General features: G+C 48.6%; 2 non-coding genes across 2 annotated transcripts; both read left to right on the top strand.

Annotated features, from left to right (window-relative positions):
• The first annotated feature begins 1171 nt into the window (after nt 1-1171).
• LOC143730047 (small nucleolar RNA U3) lies at nt 1172-1385 on the top strand. The gene has a single exon (XR_013200280.1). It is a non-coding gene; the product is annotated as a small nucleolar RNA U3 (small nucleolar RNA).
• A 5631-nt stretch (nt 1386-7016) lies between these two features.
• On the top strand, nt 7017-7230 carry LOC143729930 (small nucleolar RNA U3). The gene has a single exon (XR_013200180.1). It is a non-coding gene; the product is annotated as a small nucleolar RNA U3 (small nucleolar RNA).
• Nucleotides 7231-20332: the final 13102 nt, after the last annotated feature.

Genomic DNA, 20332 nt, shown 5'->3' with positions numbered 1-20332 from the left:
TTCACTAATACAATAATTTTCAAAAATACTCGGTCTCGACTAGTTAAAGAAATAAACCAAAAAAAAGAAACAAACTCAAAACATATCACAAATACAGAGTCATCCCTCGCTGAAAACCGTTCACTTGAAATGGCTCATTGATTGGCTCACTTAGAACGATTCACTTGAAATGGCTCACTTGAATGGCCCGCTTAGGACGGTTCACTTGAAATGGTTCACCTGAACGGTTCACTTGAACGGGCACTCGAGACGACTCACTCGCAACAAAACAACACACACAAAACAGAACCCAAACAGAACAGCAGTTGATGAGGCACAGCGCAAACAAAGTCGTATAGCGAAACACAGGGCAGATAATACTCATTCAGAAGGTAGGTATCGTCCTTGTCGCATGCAACCAAGCACGCTGTCCAAGAATCACCATCCCCAGACTATGCGATAGATGGAGGCGAATGTCTCCGACATGCTCGTTGGCATGAAGCACCGATAAATCGTACACTGTCTCAAATGTCCACATTCAACCCTCCAACCAAGCCCATAGACCCGCCAACAGCACCGCCAGTGGATAAACAGCTTCCGCAAATTTTACGAGCAACAAGTTACGCTGAACCCAGCAGAAAGCAGCAGGGCGCATAGATGACGTCACGACCCCGGATAATGACGCATGCCAAGGAACTAGTAGCTCATGCTCTTATACGCACCGATACCCTGGCCATTGGTCAAACCCTGCTAACCCATCCTGCCCCAATCGGAAAACTTAAAGAGAAGGTTCAAATGTAGTTGTGGCATGACGAAAATGTAGTTTAGTACGGCAATATGAACGTCAAAGTATGAGCGGTCAGAATGACCGCAATGGTCGTTATAGTAGTTATGGAATTCCGGTAGTTCTAGTGTTAAAAGATTTTCTAAATTTGGCTTCAATGAATGAACTACAAAGCATGAAACGGGTAGCTATGCTGCAAAAAAGTATGAGATTATGGATTGTTGTTTGTATTCCACATGTCTTAACAGTCGGCTTCAAAGAGATTGTGGAAGTCCCTTCTGCTTTTGGCCTCGATGTGTCCGCTAAAATGTCACGTTAACTTTAGCGCCTACAAAATTCAACTACGCAAAACCATTTTAGAGGAGAAGCGCAGCAGAATGGAATGCCAATTGTGTTTCTAAAACTATTTAGACTATATTTTCAGGGATCATTTCTATAGTTCTTTGCTTGGAAATGTGTTTCGAAAGTGCTTGTCTCCCAAACCACGATGAAGAGTCATGATGCTCCTTTCTGAGCATGAATTGGGCACAGAGCAGTGACTTTGGTTGTGAGCTCTGTGTCGTTGATGAGTGTTCTGTATTGCTTTTTGCAATATTGAAGAAAGGAGTATGTTCTGAGTGGTGTTTGATATTTAAGTTTCATTTTGGAATTGTTTTGTTTTTGCATCTGTAGGTCCTATGCAGTAAACTTTGTTGAAATGTGGAACTGTGTGTTGTCTAAGACAGCAGTTGCAAAAAGTGGGTTTTAGAGTAAAGAGAGCTTTGGATATGTCCCCAGTTCAAGGTCAGCCATCGCAAGTTTTCTAAGAATGCAATCAATGTCAAGTTACTGAAATGCCTAAGTTAGCAATTGTTGGTATGTTTTTGACTTTTTCGTTGGACGTCAGCTCTGTGTCGTTGATGACGTTTCTGTGTTGCTGTTGTCGATGTGGAAGAAAGGGGTATGATCTGAGCGTTGTTTGACATTTGTCCCTTTTGAGAAAGTGGATTGTTTTAGAAGCTTTTCTGGAACGCTTTCTGGCAATCCAATATTGGAAAGAGGAGCCCCGGACCAATGGAGCAGCTCACGACTAGGAAAAGACATCAATCATGAACATTTCCACCTACTCACACTCCAAACTTGGAACCACACACAGCTGTAGGCAATGATGGCCTAATGGAGGTCACCATAAAATTGAGAACTCTGCTACACTCAAGGTTAGATGGTTTGAAGGACAGAATCCTTCAGTATGAGGTGCTGGAGCACATGTTGGCCAAGAGAGAAACCAGCTGAAGAGTAAGAAGGACAGTGAATGATTGGCACTCCGGATCCGCTCCAGCTGATCATCATCATCTCACCAGCTGCACGTTATCTCTCAACCATATATATTCTTACCTCTGTTTCTGCATCCTTGTCAGTACGTTGTCTCTGGTCCTCGGTGTTGGTGTTCCTGTGTTCCTGTTCAACCTGGTGTTCCTGTTCGTCTTCGTGTTCAAGTGGATTGGGGTTTTCGTTGTCGTCACGTCTTCACTGCACGTCTTCACGAGTCCTGGCCACCGAAGCCCCTGCGTCACTTCACCATCGGCTGTACTGTGTGTCATATTCTACTGAACTTCATTAAAAGAGTAACTTGCATCTGCTTCCTGTCGTTCATCCCGCGATCATGACAGAACGTACTGACCAACAGATGGAAGCAGCAAGGGCGTCTTCATCATCCCTGGATGATTTCATTCACCATAGCATTCGCAGAATGGATGCCCAAGAGAGAGAGATCGGCGGCACGGGACGCGCAGTACAAGCCCTAGTGACGCAGGTGTCCGAGCTCACCCAGCAGATCCAACGCCTACGAGTTCCCACTGCGCCGCCCACACCAGCTGTTCCCCCCACACCACCTGAGAGCGCCTCCCAGCCGGAGCCACGCCTTCCTGTTCCTGAAGCTTATGGAGGAGAACCCTCCTACTGCAGAGCGTTCATCACTCGGTGCTCGATGCACTTTGCACTACAGCCCCGCACCTTTAACACCGAACAGGCTAAGGTAGCGTTTACTTTGACTTTGTTGACTGGGAAGGCGGCGCTATGGGGAACGGCGGTGTGGGAGAATCAAAACCCATGCTGCGCCTCGTTCCAGACCCTCGCCGCCGAGATGAGAAGGGTGTTTGATCGGGCGGTCTCTGGGCGTGAGGCCGCTAGGACCCTGGCAGAGTTGCGACAGGAGGGAAGATCAGTTTCGGACTATTCGATTGAGTTTCGAACCCTGGCGGCGGAGTGCGGATGGAACGAGGAGGCGCAGTGGGACATGTTCCTGCATGGGTTGGCTGACCACGTCCAGAGGGAGATCTACGCCCTGGACCTGCCCACCACCTTGAACGGGCTCATTGACTTGGCGCTGCGGGTGGACGCTCGGTTGGCTCGAGTTGAGCGCCGGGCTAGATCCACCCGTACCTTCGGAGACGTCGACGGGTTTCGGTCCAGTGGCAGGGACGTGGTCAGTCCCAGCAACGATCCGGAGCCCATGCAGGTGGGTCGAGCTCGGCTTTCCCGGGAGGAGAAGGAGAGGCGGAGGTCCCAGGGCCTTTGTCTTTATTGTGGAGGATCGGGTCACTTTGCTTACAACTGTCCAGTAAAAGGCCCAGCCCGGTAGTAAATTTGAGGCTACTATCGGGTGGGATCTCCGCCAGGAAGACCTCATCAGCTGTTACATCAACCTCCACGCTCCTTCCGGTAAGGCTTAGGTGGTCAGTCCACCAGCACGATTGTCAGGCACTATTGGAGTCGGGCGCAGAAGGTAATTTTATGGACCACAAATTTGCTCAAGATTTTCAGATTCCCCTCAAACCACTCACTCACAAGATTTCAGTTCACACACTCAATGGACAAGAGCTACCCACCATTTCCCTTGCCACTGAAGACGTCACCCTCATTACCTCTGGAAACCATTCTGAAACTATCTCGTTCTATGTTCTGGACTCACCCCTGGCACCCATCGTACTTGGACACCCGTGGCTTATCCAACACAACCCCCGAGTGGACTGGCATCACCGATCTGTGCTGGAGTGGAGCAAGGGGTGTCATAAGTCTTGTCTTGTGTCTGCTTGTGCGTCTGTGCCTGTTTCTGTGTTTCAGGAGGAAGCAGGGGATTTGTCTAACGTGCCCGCGGAGTACCATGACCTGAAGGAGGTGTTCAGTAAGTCTCGTGCTGCTTCTCTACCTCCGCATCGTCCCTATGACTGTGCTATAGATTTACTGCCAGGTAAGTCTCCGCCCAAGGGCAAGTTGTATTCACTCTCTGTTCCTGAGAAATATATTTCTGATTCTCTAGCAACCAAGTTCATTCGCCCTTCCTCTTCTCCAGCGGGGGCGGGGTTCTTTTTTGTGGGGAAGAAGGACGGTTCTCTGCGACCTTGTATTGATTACCGAGGGTTGAATAACATCCCGGTAAAGAATACTTATCCTTTGCCGTTGATGTCTTCAGCTTTCGAGAGGTTGCAGGGAGCGTCCGTCTTCACAAAATTGGATTTGCGTAACGCTTATCATTTGGTTCGCATTAGGGAGGGGGATGAGTGGAAAACAGCATTTAACACCCCCAGGGGGCACTTTGAATACTTGGTCATGCCTTTCGGGCTGTCCAACTCTCCTGCTGTTTTCCAGGCATTGGTCAACGACGTGTTGCGAGATATGATCGATCAATTCATATATGTCTACCTGGATGACATATTGATTTTTCCTTCTTCTCTCCAGGAGCATGTGCAACACGTACGACGAGTGCTTCTGAGGTTGCTAGAGAATGGGCTTTTTGTCAAGGCGGAGAAATGCGATTTTCATGCACAGTCTGTCCCTTTCTTAGGTTACATCGTGTCGCCTGAAGGAGTGCGGATGGACCCTGAGAAGATTAAGGCTGTGGTGGAGTGGCCTAGTCCAGATTCCCGCAAGGCCCTGCAGAGGTTTCTGGGGTTCGCCAACTTCTACCGGCGTTTTATTCGCAATTTCAGCCAACTAGTCGCACCTCTGACTGCCTTGACCTCCCCCCGAACGACGTTCAGGTGGTCGGATGCAGCTGAAGCTGTGTTCGTCAAACTGAAAGGCCGCTTTGTTTCAGCCCCCATCCTTGTTGCCCCTGATTCTTCACGTCAGTTCGTGGTGGAGGTCGACGCGTCGGAGGTGGGAGTAGGTGCAGTGTTGTCCCAACGCTCTCTTGCAGACGACAAGATGCATCCTTGCGCGTTTTTTTCTCATCGATTGTCACCAACCGAGCGCAATTACGACATTGGTAACAGAGAGTTGTTGGCAGTTAAATTAGCATTGGAGGAATGGCGCCACTGGTTAGAAGGGTCGGGGGTACCTTTTATCGTCTGGACCGATCATAAGAATCTCGAGTACATTAAAACCGCTAAAAGATTGAACTCCAGGCAGGCTCGGTGGGCTCTATTTTTCGGTCGTTTTGAATTTTCCCTGTCTTATCGTCCGGGTTCCAAGAACATCAAACCCGACGCCCTGTCTCGTGTATTTGATTTTTCCGAGCGCCCGTCTACTCCCGAGTGTATTTTACCCGAAACGCTATTCGTTTCAACACTCACATGGGAGGTCGAATCGAGGGTCGTTAAGGCCTTGGAAGGGGTAACGCCTCCGCCCGGTTGCCCACCGAATCGATTATTCGTGCCGGAGGGATTACGGTCAGACGTTATTCAGTGGGGTCATGGTTCCAATGTGGCTTGCCATCCAGGGGTAAATCGGACTAGATTTTTAGTCAAGCAACGATTCTGGTGGCCACTTATGGCTCGCGACATTCACGATTTTGTTTTGGCTTGCTCGGTTTGTGCCACTGGTAAGACTTCCAATCGACCTCCAGACGGGTTACTTCAGCCGTTGTCGGTTCCTTCAAGATCCTGGTCCCATATCGCTCTAGATTTCATTACCGCCCTCCCACCCTCCCAGGGTAACACAGTAGTTTTGACTGTGGTGGACCGGTTCTCGAAGGCAGCCCATTTTGTTCCCTTACCCAAATTACCTTCAGCTAAGGAGACAGCGGTGGCAGTCGTAGATCACGTCTTTCGGTTACATGGCCTCCCGACAGACGTAGTTTCCGACAGGGGACCCCAGTTCGTGTCCAAATTTTGGCAAGAGTTTTGCAGATTACTGGGGGCGACTGTGAGTTTGTCCTCTGGATTTCATCCCCAGAGCAATGGTCAAACCGAGAGAGCCAACCAGGATTTGGAGAGAGTGTTGCGATGTTTGGTCTCCAAGAATCCTTCCTCTTGGAGCCAACAACTGTCTATGGTAGAGTACGCGCACAATACGTTACCAGTGTCGGCTACGGGCCTATCTCCGTTTGAGTGTAGTGTAGGTTACCAGCCACCTATTTTTCCCAGTCTGGAATCCGAGGTTGCGGTCCCCTCCGCTCACGCCTTTGTCCAGAGGTGTCACCCCACTTGGACTAGAGCCCGGGAGACTCTACTCCAAGTGGGGGCCCGCACCAAGGCCAAGGCCGATCGCCACAGGTCAAGGCCTCCCGTATACGTCGTTGGTCAAAAAGTGTGGCTTTCAACTAAGAACATTCCTCTCCGCACCGTTTCTAATAAACTTGCACCCAAATTTATCGGCCCCTTCGCTGTCACCAAGATCCTTAGTCCGGTGGCAGTCCGCCTCAAATTACCTCCCGCGTACAGGAGGGTTCATTCCGTGTTCCATGTATCCAAGATTAAACCCGTGTTTCATTCACACATTAATCCGCCGGTCCCGGTTCCTCCTCCACCGCGGCTCGTAGATGGGGAGACCACATATTCCACTTAGACAGAACCTAAGTACCAGTTTAAATTCCTAAGTTCTTGGCTAAATAAAAGATAATTTCTGTTAACCCGGCTCCCGTCTCTCTTGTGGTTGTGTTTTGTGGAAGCTTAAACCTCTCCTCGTCTTGGGGCCCGTGTCACAGCGTCCTTTGTATAAAGCAAACGTTGTCTCATCCAAGATACAATACCACATCACTGCAAAAACGTGAAATGTTTCAAGCGATTGCGATTCTGAATGTGTTGGACCTTCTAGACGTACGTGACGTACTAAGGAGTAAAAATAATGTACTCAAGTTGCAAGAAAAAATTTGGGATTAAACGGGTTAACAGTAGGCTTCAAAGAGATTGTGGAAATCCTTTCTGCTTTTGGCTCAGATGTGTGCTCTAAAATGTCACGTGAACTTTAGCGCCTACAAAATTCAACTACGCAAAACCATTTTAGAGGAGAAGCGCAGCAGAATAGAATGCCGATTGAGTTTCTATAAACCGCTAAGACTATATTTGCAGGGATCATTTCTATAGTTCTTAGCTTGGAAATGTGTTTCAAAAGTGCTTGTCTCTCAACCCACGATGAAGAGTCATGATGCTCTTTTCTGAACATGAATTGGGCACAGAGCAGGGACTTTGGTTGTGAGCTCTGTGTCGTTGATGAGTGTTCTGTATTGTTTTTTGCAATGTTGAAGAAAGGAGTATGTTCTGAGTGGTGTTTGGTATTTAAGTCTCGTTTTGGAACTGTTTTGTTTTTGCATCTGTAGGTCCTATGCAGCAAACTTTGTTGAAATGTGGAACTGTGTGTTGTTTAAAACAACAGTTGCAAAAAGTGTGTTTTATAGTAAAGAGAGCTTTGGATATGTTTAGGGATGGGTATTGTTAGGAATTTCACAATTCGATTTGATTTCGATTCTTGAGGCTTCGATTCGATTCGATTTCAATTCGATTCGATATTGATTTATTAGCTTCGATATCGATTCAATAATTAGTAAATACACAAACTATTAAGTACCTGAGTAGCCTATATTTTTAAATAATGTGTGTAGTATTACCAATGTTTAAGAACAAATTGACCCCAGCATGTTTCCTGTCGTGGTTTATTTAGCAGAAAAAACTGTACAATATTGTACATGTGTTGAATACAAACCACAAGTCTAACAAACAGGTGCTTTATTAACACCTCTAAAGTGCATGTAACTGTAATAGAAAGTATATTTCTTTCTTCCTATACATTCAAGTTATAAAAGAAATGTAAACAGAAGCACAAAATGTGCATACTCATAAAAAAGAGTGGGGGTTCAATCTTCACCTGGCTGGCAGGAGCCGCCACTGGCATGTCACGTGACCTGTCATTGGCCGGCTGGCAGCTGCCAGTCTGATTCTAGCATGTCACATGACCTGTCAGTGGCTGGCTAGTTGCCTGGCAGTCTGCCTTTGCCAAGTTTCAAATCCGTTGGTTTTAGCAGTTTTGTGTTTTGTGTTCCTCCCTTTCTAGCTTATTTATTATGCAACTGTTAATATGATTATGTTCTTTAGTATGATTGATGTTTTGGGGACTGTTATCCCAATTAAACCAGTCAAATGGCCATGATCAGACTGGCAGCTTACTGACGCTTTGCTCGACGCTCATGAGTCAGCCGTGGCTGATCAGCGAGTATAGCGCGTTGCCTGACACTCTCGCTGCACGGAAATTAATTGTTTTCTTATTAAGCATATAATGTCATGCATCTATTCTTTAGTATAATCGATGTTTTGGGGACTGTTATCCCTATTAAAGCAGTCAAATGTGCCATGATCAGTCTGGCAGCTACTGACGCTTTGCTCGAGTCGCTCGAGGCTCATGAGTCAGCCGCGGCTGATCAGTGAGTGTAACGCGTTGCCTGACACTCTTGCTGCACGGAAATTAATTGTTTTCTTATTAAGCATATAATGTCATGCATCTATTCTTTAGTATAATTGATGTTTTGGGGACTGTTATCCCTATTAAACCAGTCAAATGTGCCATGATCATACTGGCAGCTACTGACGCTTTGCATGAGTCGCTCGAGGCTCATGAGTCAGCCGCGGCTGATCAGCAAGTATAGCGAGTTGCCTGACACTCTCGCTGCATGGAAATTAATTGTTTTCTTATTAAGCATATAATGTCATGCATCTATTCTTTAGTATAATTGATGTTTTGGGGATTGTTATCCCTATTAAACCAGTCAAATGTGCCATGATCAGACTTGCAGCTACTGACCCTTTGCTCGAGTCGCCCGAGGCTCAGGGTACTGATCCACTTTTGAGACACGACTGAAGCGTGGTGTCGCACACCTCTCCACATTTGTAAGTTGATGGGCGTTCCTCAAGTTTACCGCCATGGGTGTGGTTTTGACCCAGCGACCAGTCTAGAACAAAGGCCCCTCGAGAGACTACTTCTATTGGATAGACGCGTCGCGTTTGACGGATTCATTTGCATAAAGATGGGCATCGGCCAGCTTTTTGGCGCGCAGCATTTTTCCAAATGAAGCGCCGCCTGCCCGGAATGCTTTGCGGGCGCGTTAGAGTCGCGTGACGTCACCCATAGGAATAAAGCGGGGTGCGGCTCGACTGAAGTGTCGCACGGACAATTGGATCAGTACCGTAAAGCAGAGTGCGGCACGACTGAAGTGTCGCACGTATAAGTGGATCAGTACCGTCATGAGTCAGCCGCGGCTGATCAGCGAGTATAACGCATTGGCTGACACTCTTGCTGCACGGAAATTAATTGTTTTCTTACTAAGCATATAATGGCATGCATCTATTCTTTAGTATAATTGATGTTTTGGGGACTGTTATCCCTGTTAAATCAGTCAAATGTGCCATGATCAGACTGGCAGCTACTGACGCTTTGCTCGAGTGCTCGAGGCTCATGAGTCAGCCGCGGCTGATCAGCGAGTATAATGCGTTGCATGACACTCTTGCTACACGGAAATGAATTGTTTTCTTATTAAGCATATAATGTCATGCATCTACTCTTTAGTATAATTGATGTTTTGGGGACTGTTATCCCTATTAAACCAGTCAAATGTGCCATGATCAGACTGGCAGCTACTGACGCTTTGCTCGTGTCGCTCGAGGCTCATGAGTCAGCTGCGGCTGATCAGCGAGTATAACGCATTGCCTGACACTATCGCTGCACGGAAATTAATTGTTTTCTTATTAAGAATAATCTCATGCATCTATTATTAGAATTTATGTTTTGGGAACTGTTATCCCAATTAAGCCGCGGCTGACTCCATGCGTCCAACAAAGCGTCAGTAAGCTGCCAGTCTGATCATGGCACATTTTACTGGTTTAATAGGGATAACAGTTCCCAAAACACCAATCATACAAAATAATAAATGCTTGAGATTATATTCATAATAAGAAAACAAATTATTTCCTTGCAGCAAGTGTCAGGCAACGCGTTATACTCGCTGATCAGCCGCGGCTGACTCATGAGCCTCGAGCGACTCGAGCAAAGCGTCAGTAAGCTGCCAGTCTGATCATGGCATATTTTACTGGTTTAATAGGGATAACAGTCCCCAAAACAGCAATCATAGATTGATGATTCTAACGACATCCCTGGTTGGTGGTGCAGGCTTGATCGGAGTGGAGCTGCTGTCTGCGATCTTGCTGTTTTGGTAAAGCGCGTCTTGTACAACGCCTAACGCTCTCACTAGAGTGTTGCCCACAGCGCCGCCACTGGCCGGTGGGCTGAATCGATTCACAGGATTTGATGAATAGATATTGAATTGAGAAACAAATAATTCCAATGCATTGATTAATCGGTATTTTTCCCCAGCCCTAGATATGTCCCCAGTTCGAGGTCAGCCATCGCAAGTTTTCTAAGAATGCAATCAACGTCAAGTTTCTGAAATGCCTAAGTTAGCAATTGTTGGTAGGTTTGTGACTTTTTCGTTGGACGTCAGCTCTGTGTCGTTGATGAAGTTTCTGTGTAGCTGTTGTCGATGTTGAAGAAAGGGATATGATCTGAGCGTTGTTTGACATTTGTGCCTTTTGAGAAAGTGGATTGTTTTAGAAGCTTTTTTGGAACCCTTTGTGGCAGTCCAATATTGGAAAGAGGAGCCCAGAACAAATGGAGAAGCTCACGGCTAGGAAAAGACATCAATCGTGAACATTTCCACCTACTCACACTCCAAACTTGGAACCACCCACAGCTGTAGGCAATGATGGCCTAATGGAGGTCACCATAAAATTGAGAACTCTGCTACACTCAAGGTTAGATGGTTTGAAGGACAGAATCCTTCAGTATGAGGTGCTGAAGCACACGTTGGCCAAGAGAGAAACCTGCTGAAGAGTAAGAAGACAGAGTTAGACTTGCAAAATCTTCTTTAATGATGTTGCCTTTCTTCAGTTCTGTTTTCCCCTTTTAAGGTGGTCTAGCGTTGTAACAGATGTGTGGAACAAAGCCCGGTTTGTTGATACCACAGCCCGGGAGGAACCTAAGTACCAGTTTAAATTCCTAAGTTCTTAGCTAAATAAAAGATAATTTCTGTTAACCCGGCTCCCCTCTCTCTTGTGGTTGTGTTTTGTGGCAGCTTAAACCTCTCCTCGTCTTGGGGCCCGTGTCACAGCATCCTTTGTATAAAGCAAACGTTGTCTCATCCAAGATACAATACCACATCACTGCAAAAACTTGAAATGTTTCCAGCGATGTGGTATTGCATCTCGGATAAGACAGCAGATATGAAATATATGCTATTGATATGTTATTAAAAAAACGGGCCTGACACGGGTTCATTTCACATTTCGATGTCAGTCATAGCATGTTTTCTAAGTGCTCATATGACGTCAGGTTTCTGAAATGTCTACATAAAGAATTGTTAATATGTGTGTGACTTCTATTAAAAGATTTTCTAAATTTAGCTTAGCTAAATTTAGCTTAGAGAATACACATATGACCCGGAGGGATGCATATGGAGAACACTGGGGTGTCCAGCCGCAGGTGGAATATTTCAACCCCAGGGGTGGCAAGGTGGCTTGCCAAGGTAAGACACATGCTCAGAGAGACTTACAGTGGAAATACACATGTGGGGTTCGCTCAGAGGAGGGAACATTGCACACGGGAGGCACCTAGCCGACGCGCAGGCAATAGACATTGGCGCCAACGTCAGGAGTGCTGGAGGTCTGCAGATGTCTGTTAGCGAGGCGCCATGCGCTAGAGCCCAAGAGGACGCCACACTCCGGGTGGAGTGGGCAGTCACACCAAGGGGGCACGGTCGACCTTGCTGCTGGTATGCCAAAGCAATGGCGTCCACTATCCAGTGAGACAACCTTTGCTTGGAGAGAGCCTTTCCCTTCAGCTTCCCACCATAACAGACAAAGAGCTGGTTTGAGGTCCTGAAACACTGCGTTCTGTCTACATAGGCGCGGAGAGCGCGTACTGGACAGAGCATGCCAAGGCTGGGTCTGCCTCCTCCAGGGGCAGCGCTTGCACGTTCACCACCTGGTCCCGGAAGGGAGTGGTAGGAACCTTGGGCACATATCCAGGCCGGGGTCTCAGCATCAGGTGAGAGTAAGCCGGCCCGAATTCCAGGCACGCTTCGTCAACAGAGAATGCGTGCAGGTCCCCTACCCTCTTGATGGAGGCCAGTGCTACCAGGAGCGCTGTCTTCATAGGCAGGAATTTAAGCTCGACTGAATGCAGGGGCTCAAATGGAGCACTCTTCAGGGCAGTTAGAACCACTGAGAGGTCCCAAGAGGGAACGAGAGGAGGGCGAGGCGGATTTAGTCTCCGCGCTCCTCTCAGGAACCTGATGACCAGGTCGTGCTTCCCCACCGACTTAACTTCGATGAGGTTATGGTGTGCGGCAATGGTGGCAACATAGACCTTCAGATGGGAGACAGCCTTCGCTCCAACCCCTGTTGAAGGAAGGAAAGCACAACGCTGATCGAGCATCTCCGGGGGTCTTCTCGGTGAGAAGAGCACCAGCTGACGAAGAGGTTCCACTTCAACGCATAGACGTGTCTCGTGGACGACGCCCTAGCGGAAGTGATGGTAGCCACCACCGCTGGTGATAGAGTACTCAAACCTGCCTCGTCCCATCCAGGAGCCACACGTGGAGGTTCCAGAGATCGGGACGAGGGTGCCATAGGGTGCCCCGTCCCTGAGAAAGAAGGTTCTTCCTCAGAGGGATCGGCCAGGGAGGTGCTGTCGCGAGGAGTACTAGTTCGGGTAACCAGGTCCGGTTGGGCCAGTAAGGGGCAACCAGAATGACCTGCTCCCGTCCTCCCTGACCTTGTGCAAGGTCTGCGCAAGAAGGCTCACTGGGGGAACGCATACTTGCGGCCCTGCGGCCAGCTGTGCGCCAGAGCATCCGTGCCGAGCGTGCCCTCGGGGAGAATAAAACTGGGCGCAATGGGTCGAGTCGTGAGAGGCAAACAGATCTATCTGTGCGTCCCCGAAGTGGTCCCAAATCAGCTGAACCGACTGGGGATGGAGTCGCATGGAGGGGCTGAAGCCATGAGAGCTCATCGGCTGCACAGTTCAGGACTCCGGAAATGAAAATGGCTTGAAGCGACCTCAGATGCTTCTGACTCCATAAGAGGAGGTGGCGGGCGAGTTGCGACATATGGCGCGAGCGTAGACCACCTTGACGGTTGATGTACGCTACTGTGGCGGTATTGTCTGATCGGACTAGTACGTGTTGACTCCTGAGCAACGCCCGGAAGCGGTGCAGGGCAAGGCGTACTGCCAGCAACTCGAGGCAATAGACATGCCATACTGCTCAATACTACATGCGAGAATCACTGAGCTTCAGGAGCAACCTTGCTCAACACCTAAGTGTGAAGAAATTCACTGAACTTCAGGAGCATTTCTGCTCAACACCTGGTGTGATAAATCTCACTGAATTTTTCAGGAGCATTTCTGCTCAACATGAGAGTGTGACAGCATGTCCATTGCGCATGGCGCCCCAGCCCGTGGAGGCATCTGTTGAGACAACAACATGCCGGGAAGCTCGTTCCAGGGGCACTCGGACCCGAAGAAAATTGAGGTTCGACCACGGGGTGAGTAGTGACGGCAGGTCGGAGTAACTGGTACTCGGAGGGTGCCGTGTTGCCATGCCCACCTCGGGACTCGGTTGCGAAGCCAAAGCTGAAACGGTCTCATATGAAGCAATCTGAGCGGCGTACCGCGGCTGCAGATGCCATATGCCCCGGGAGCCTCTGAAAAAACTGCAGTGGAACCGCACTCTTGCGCTTGAGGTCTCAGGCAAGTCAGCAATGGCTGAGTGGAGAAGGCGACCAAGTCTATACCGAGAAAAGAGCTCCTCTGCACGGGGCAAAGTTTACTCCTTTCCCAGTTGACCCGAAGGCCCAGACGAGCTAGGTGCCGGAGCACTGGGTCCCTGTATTCGCAAACCTGGTCTCAGGAGTGAGCTTAAGACAGCCAGTCACCGAGATAGTTCAGGATGCGAACCCCGTGTTCCCATGGAGGAACAAGGGCTGCCTCAACAACCTTGTGAAGGCGCGATGAGACAGGGCTAGCCCGAATGGGAGAATAGCGTACTGATATGACGCGCCCTGACAGCAAACCATAGGTATGGTCTGAGTCGAAGGAGAACGGAGACATAAAAGTCGGCGTCCTTCAGGTCGATCGCTGCAAACCAAGCTTGTGGCCGCACACATCCAGATATGCGTTTGGCCAGGAGCATCTTGAACTGCAGCCTGTGAAGGGAGCGGTTCGGATGCGTAGGTCCAGGACTGGCCATAACCCACCAGACTTCTCCGGGACAATGAGGTAGGGGCTGTAGCCCGGACCTCATTTCGGCTGGAGGGACAGTCTCAATCGCACCCTTCGCCAGTAGGGTAGCAACCTCCGCTCTCATGATAGGGGCATAGCCATCGACCAAAGTGGAGCGGACTCCCCTGAAGCGGGGAGGAGACCGTGCGAACTGAATTGCATGGCCGAGCCGATGGTCTGCGCGACCTAGCGGAACAGATAGGGAAGCTCTAGGCAGGCTCCCAACTGTGCCAGCGGCGTCAAGAACCACAGACGTCCCCCCGGTGGTGCAGCGAAGCGGAATGACCGGCCCAGACGTGGACGGCATAGCGGCCTGGTGTAGGGGCAAAGTCAAAACCGCACCCTGACAGAGGAGGCCAGGGAAGGACCAGCGTTCCACGGGGGCCTGCTCTGTCAGAGGTCTGGCGACAGAGGGGGACAGGGGCGAAGTTGTCTCTGTGTCGTCCGAGAACTCTGTATGCGGATTCTTCCCCAGCCCTCCACCGGGGAAAGGAGTGGCCCTGCTACCAACTCCTGGAAAGAACTGAGTCACATCTCTGAGCAGCCCATCTCAAAAGTGCCGCTTAACCCGGCGTTTAGCGGTGGGCGGGGCTGGAGAGGGCTGTGGCAGCCCCCCTACGGTCTTCCAGAGCCAGGCCCGGGTGAACGGGCGGGGTTGGAACCTTGTGAGGGCGCCTTCGGCGGTGGGCAGACTGAGGGATCTGAGCGGACGGCGGGGCCGTCGGGCAGAATAACCTCAATCTGCACACGGGCGGTTGAGAACTGTTGGGCAGAAGCACTCAACCGCACCGCCGAAGAGGCCGACCTGGGAGATGGGGGTGTTCGAGCAGACGGGTCCGCCCGACATCGTGCACATCAGACCGGTCAGCTCCAGAATGGTGAACATCACCTGACTCCGAGAGCGTACGGCCACTTTCGTCGCTCGGAGAGCAATGTCAGCGGCGGCGTGCAGCTCACTGAAGAGCCTCGGGTCAGTCCCGCCCTCCTGCATGTCCATGAGCATCTGCATCAGGTAGACCAGCAGAACGGTCATGGGATGCAGTGAGGCGGCTGCCTGTCCTGTGGCACTATAGGATTTCGCCACAGATTAGTATAGACGAAAAGAACTACAGGCTTTGGACGGGTGCTTAGGATTGCGCCGGGAAGCACTCTGAGGACACAGTAGCATGGCAACAGAGCGTTCAACCAGGAGGACCCCAGTGTAACCATGGGCAGCGGCCCCTGAGGGGAGGAAAGGCAGATGAGACCAACGAGCGGACCTGTCATCTCATCATGCACGTCCGGGAGGAAAGATATTGGGGTTTGCCGTGGACGCGGGTCGGCGGCCTCACCCAAAAACCAATCGTCCCGGGAAAGCATGGCCGTCATCTCCGGATCAGAATCAGGCACAGCCGTATGCACACCAGAGGGTGGCAGCTGTGACGAGTCGTCATTTCCAGAAGAATCAAGCCCACCTAGTGATGCTGCTACAGGCACATCATCATCCTCTGTAGCTTCAAATTAAAACACACGGGCCACCCGAGGGTAGACTCGTGGAATCATCAGTTCGCTAGCGGGCACCGTCATTAAAGAGAGGGGCTGGGGTCGTGGACACAGAGTCCGCGCCTCGTTCCAGACCAACACCCTCAGGTCACCCTGGCCACCAGCGGAAGATCGGGGGGTGGATGAGGGGACTCTCACTCTTGTGAGTTCACTGAGTCTCAACCTATATATGACGCGATGATCACGTTCCCAGCGAGAACATGAGTCACCCACGAGCGCTGTTCAAGCATGATCAAAGCCCAAACACACTAGATAGCGCTCGTGCCCATCAGAGTCCGATACCAGTCCACTGCAACCAGAAATGCACGGGCGAGCCGTCTTTAAAAAGACGTGCCGCGTGCGAGCTCTTTTATGAGAGGAGAAAAAAACTCCGCGATGTTGAAGCGCACAGGGAGACACACACACACACTGGAAGATCACTGCACAAATCAGCAGGCACTGTGAGCTCGCTGCAGATCGTCGTCACACCAACACCGGAGAGAGAAGCTCGTCTCGTAGAGCAAAGTCAGAGATGACTGTGGAGTGAAGAAATACTCTTGGCTCCGAAGCGAAAACATACCTGCATGTTGCCGGCTTCCTCCTTTTATACCCACGAGGTGGGGCGGAGTTACGCTATGCAAATTCCGCAGACCCATGGCATTTCTTTGCCATTGGCTCGTTTTGTAATACTCGAAGTCGATAGGAGTTCTAAGCGAAACCCCATTCGTCGTCATCCGACGTAACTCGGAGTGACAACGAAAGGGAACCGTGGGACATGCATTGTGTAGTATTTGTGGGCACTGAGTCGTGGGCACATTCATTACATGTAATGCACAATTGACACCATCAGCCATGGCCAGAATACAGAAAATACACATCATATGATTTATCTGGGTCGCCGTGAAAACGGATATTGTGTGCAGGGAAGCGGGCCGTGGTACCGGCTTGTTTACTGCAGAATACACTGGAATAGTCGCATTTTCTGGAACTGACCGAGTGAAAATTTTTCGGTGCATTTTTTATTACACTCATAACACCACCGGCCATTGCCGGGATACCAGAAATTACATTCTTCATGTGATTTATCTGGGTCGCCGTAAAACGGCTTTTGTGTGCAGGCAAGCGGGCCGTAGTACCGGCTTGTTTACTGCAGAATACACTGGAGCAGTCGCATTTTTTGGAACTGAACGAGCGAACATGGTGTGAGTAGCCACGGCGAGACTTAAACACAGTTGCTTAACTAGGAGGGCTAGGAAGTCTTTGAGGCCTTGGGCTTTATCTCAATCTTTGGCCGGCTTCTTACTCTGGATCCAGCGATGCGTGAGCTTCGCTGAAGAGATTAAAATCAGTTTGTATCAGCCTGTCGAGCTATATTTATAGGTCAAGACCACGCCTATTTCGGCAGGACATGCCGTAGTGGTGCGACGCGCCCCCATTGGATATGGCATCACGCAGGGCCTCTCTTGATAGGCTGCTGCTATTGCCGCAGGTCAGCCAATAGGCACGCAAACAACCTTGCCTATGTCTGCATGCTGCCGCAACGCGTTTTACATTAATTCAAAATTAAGGATAATTTTTGCCTTCAATACCTCGTGGAAAAGAGGTTTTTACGCAGTACAAGAGGAACTCTCGTAAGAGAACCATATATATCTTTATGTAGGAGCATTACTTAAGTTCCTGTCACCACCACTTCAGACAAAAGATTCCCCAGGCCCTCCTGATAGTGAAAATGGTAAGTTCAGAGTGTCAGATATATTGATAATATAGTTCAATATACTGATATGTGCTTTTTGAAAGTATTTTGTGACTAAATATCTTCTGTATGTTTTTAGTATCATCCACCTTGTTGACATTGCAACAACAATAACCTGCTAATGATGGAAACACCACACACTTCATCCACATGCATCATTATTGATCTTGATAAAGGTACTACAAGTTTCCTATTGTCTGACGACGCTGCAAAATGGCCCAGGATTTTTAAAGATCATGAGCGCTGTGGGGAAAAAAAGGCCCCGACCAATTAACGATGCAGCATTTCCAAAAAATGGAAAAAGTTGCTTGATGATTCACAAAAAACAAATATGAGGTTGTAATTAAAAATTGAGAGTAAATCATAAGATTATGGCTTGTATACTCTTTAAGCACATATGCAGTATTCTGCTTGCATGCACACTGTTTGGTAAATGTGAAAATGCTCTCAGCAAAGGTGGATTTCGCACATGGAATAATATGGCCTGTAATTTAAAAGAACATGAGTATTCAAAGGCACATGCTGATAATATGTAAAGCAGGCATAATCTTCAGAAGAGGTTGCTAACTAAAACAACAATTGATCAAGTCCATCAAGATTTAATGCAGCTTGAAGTGCAACATTGGAAAGGTGTTGGAAAGAGAGTGATTGCCATCATCTGCCATCTCTCTGAGCAGATCATACTTTGAGGGGCCACACAAATGTTTTATTTGACCAACACACTGACAATTCGATTCCGTTCTATTGAACACATAACCCAGTCAACACGTTGATCTCACAGTAATTTCTCCACATGATCACAACGTGAGGTCGCAGTGCACTCACTGTATGCTCATATTATGGGCTCATATAATATTATTCAAAATCTTTATAATAATAAATAAAATAAAAACATTTTGAAAAACTGTTTCATGTTGACTCATTCAAGCCTCAAAATTCAGTGCGTGATTCTCAATAACGTTGACATGCTTCAAGCGGCAACGCTTTCTGGGAGTCACTGATAAGTTTGTATGATACACCCAGAAGGGTCCTTAAGGATGGAGGCAGCTCTCCTGTGGACTCTGTAATGGTAGATGGCCTGCAGAGAAGGCAGTCCTGAGTCCTGATGATCTTCTCAGCAGTCTTCACAATTCTCTGCAGACGTGTGTGGTCCCTCACAGTAGTGTTTCCATACTACACAGTGATGCAGCTGGTCAAGATGCTCTCCACAACACAGCTGTAGAAATTTTTGAGGATCTTAGTCGACATGCCAAACTTCCTCAGTGTCCTCAGGAAGTACAGCCGCTGTGGTCCTTTCTTAACCAGCTGGGTGGTATCAGAGACAATTTATATAGAGACATGCCACTTCCTCAATCCTCAATCCAACTATATAGGGAAAACCCGTAACGCCAAAGATGGCGGTTGTATGCACATGTCCCGCCCCTCCTGCTGGAAAGCCAATCGTCTGCTTTTAACAATCAAGCCGGGAAACATTTAAGCCTATCATCTGGTTCCACTGACGCATCCGCACAATTGAAGTTTGCCACAGCGGAGACGATTTGGCGACAGCGAGTTGTATTGTGTCCAAGATCAGATGGAATCCACATGGAAGAGGGTGATAACAACGCGAAGGCACCGGACTACCAAGGTAGTTAAAGCATTTTATATCAGTGATAAAACGAATGACATTTGTCATGATCCTGGTTCTTTTCTTCTGTTTTCTTTCCTCTGCCTCCCTCTACTGGTCATTCTATGTCATTTCTTCCCTTTCCCTTTTCTCACGCACACACCCATTATCTCTCCTTTCATTACCGTCAGCTGACTCTCATGTTCCTCTCTGCTACACACCTGTTCTTTATCTTCCCCTAATTTCCACGCTACATCTAGCCCTCTCTTTCTTGTCTGGTTTGTCGGATTATTGTTTGACCTTCATGCACGTTAGATCGCTGTTAATGCTTCTACTCAGTATTTGTTTCCCTAGTCCTGTCCTGTCCGGTCCCGTCTTGTCATTGGTGTCAGAACGCCACAGTTACCTACTGCTGTGTTTTACCACTTCTGTGCCGTACCCAGCCTTCTCCGTGGATTGTAGCAGAGGGTCCGTCGTCAAGCCCGCTGTCCCCACTTCAATGCACACGAACCATCAGGTTCTCCGGCTGAGATCATATGTCTTCGTTTGAACTATCAGCGGAACGCTTCTCAATTACCTTTTGTGAAAGAGACTTTTTCTGTTTATTCAGCCTGTGAGGCGTTGTCTTATTTTTCATAAAAAGGTTTTTCTGCAATCCTCTCTGGACCCCTCTTTTCCTTGACAACATTGAGCTCTGCACAACACCGGTATTCTGGATAGAGACGTAAATGAAGTTGGTGTCATGAACCCTTGTGTATGCGTAGTAAAAGTATAACTTGTGGGGAAAAAGGCATTTTAAACCTTATTTTGGGGCAAAGTCATCAAACTTTTTCAGCGATTTTTATCATATTTTATATCATATGCAGTTTTTATGTCCCGGTGACCAGTGAAAGTGCAGTTCTGACTCTCTGCCCATTTAGATAGGAGCCTGTTCTTGTTAGTCCAAAATAGCTGCCCGGAGGCGTTGCCAAGATGGCAGCCGGGTGGCATGACTTGCCTAAAAGGATTTTGGTGGTATTGAGTGTCCTGATGAGGTTCTTACTGATGTGGACCCCCAGATATTAAAAACTACTCACCCTCTCTACTTAAAGCTCTCGGAAAACCAGTGGCTGATGAGTTCTCCTCTTTTTCCTCATATCCACTATCATCTCCTTTGTCTTGTCTGTGT

The sequence above is a fragment of the Siphateles boraxobius genome, unplaced genomic scaffold, assembly GCF_051911475.1.
Source record: "Siphateles boraxobius isolate OS27281-9 unplaced genomic scaffold, OSU_SipBor_1 8, whole genome shotgun sequence".
Classification (NCBI taxonomy): Eukaryota; Metazoa; Chordata; class Actinopteri; order Cypriniformes; family Leuciscidae; genus Siphateles; species Siphateles boraxobius.
Note: the sequence above shows the minus strand (reverse complement) of the source record. Positions and strands in the feature narration are given on the sequence as shown.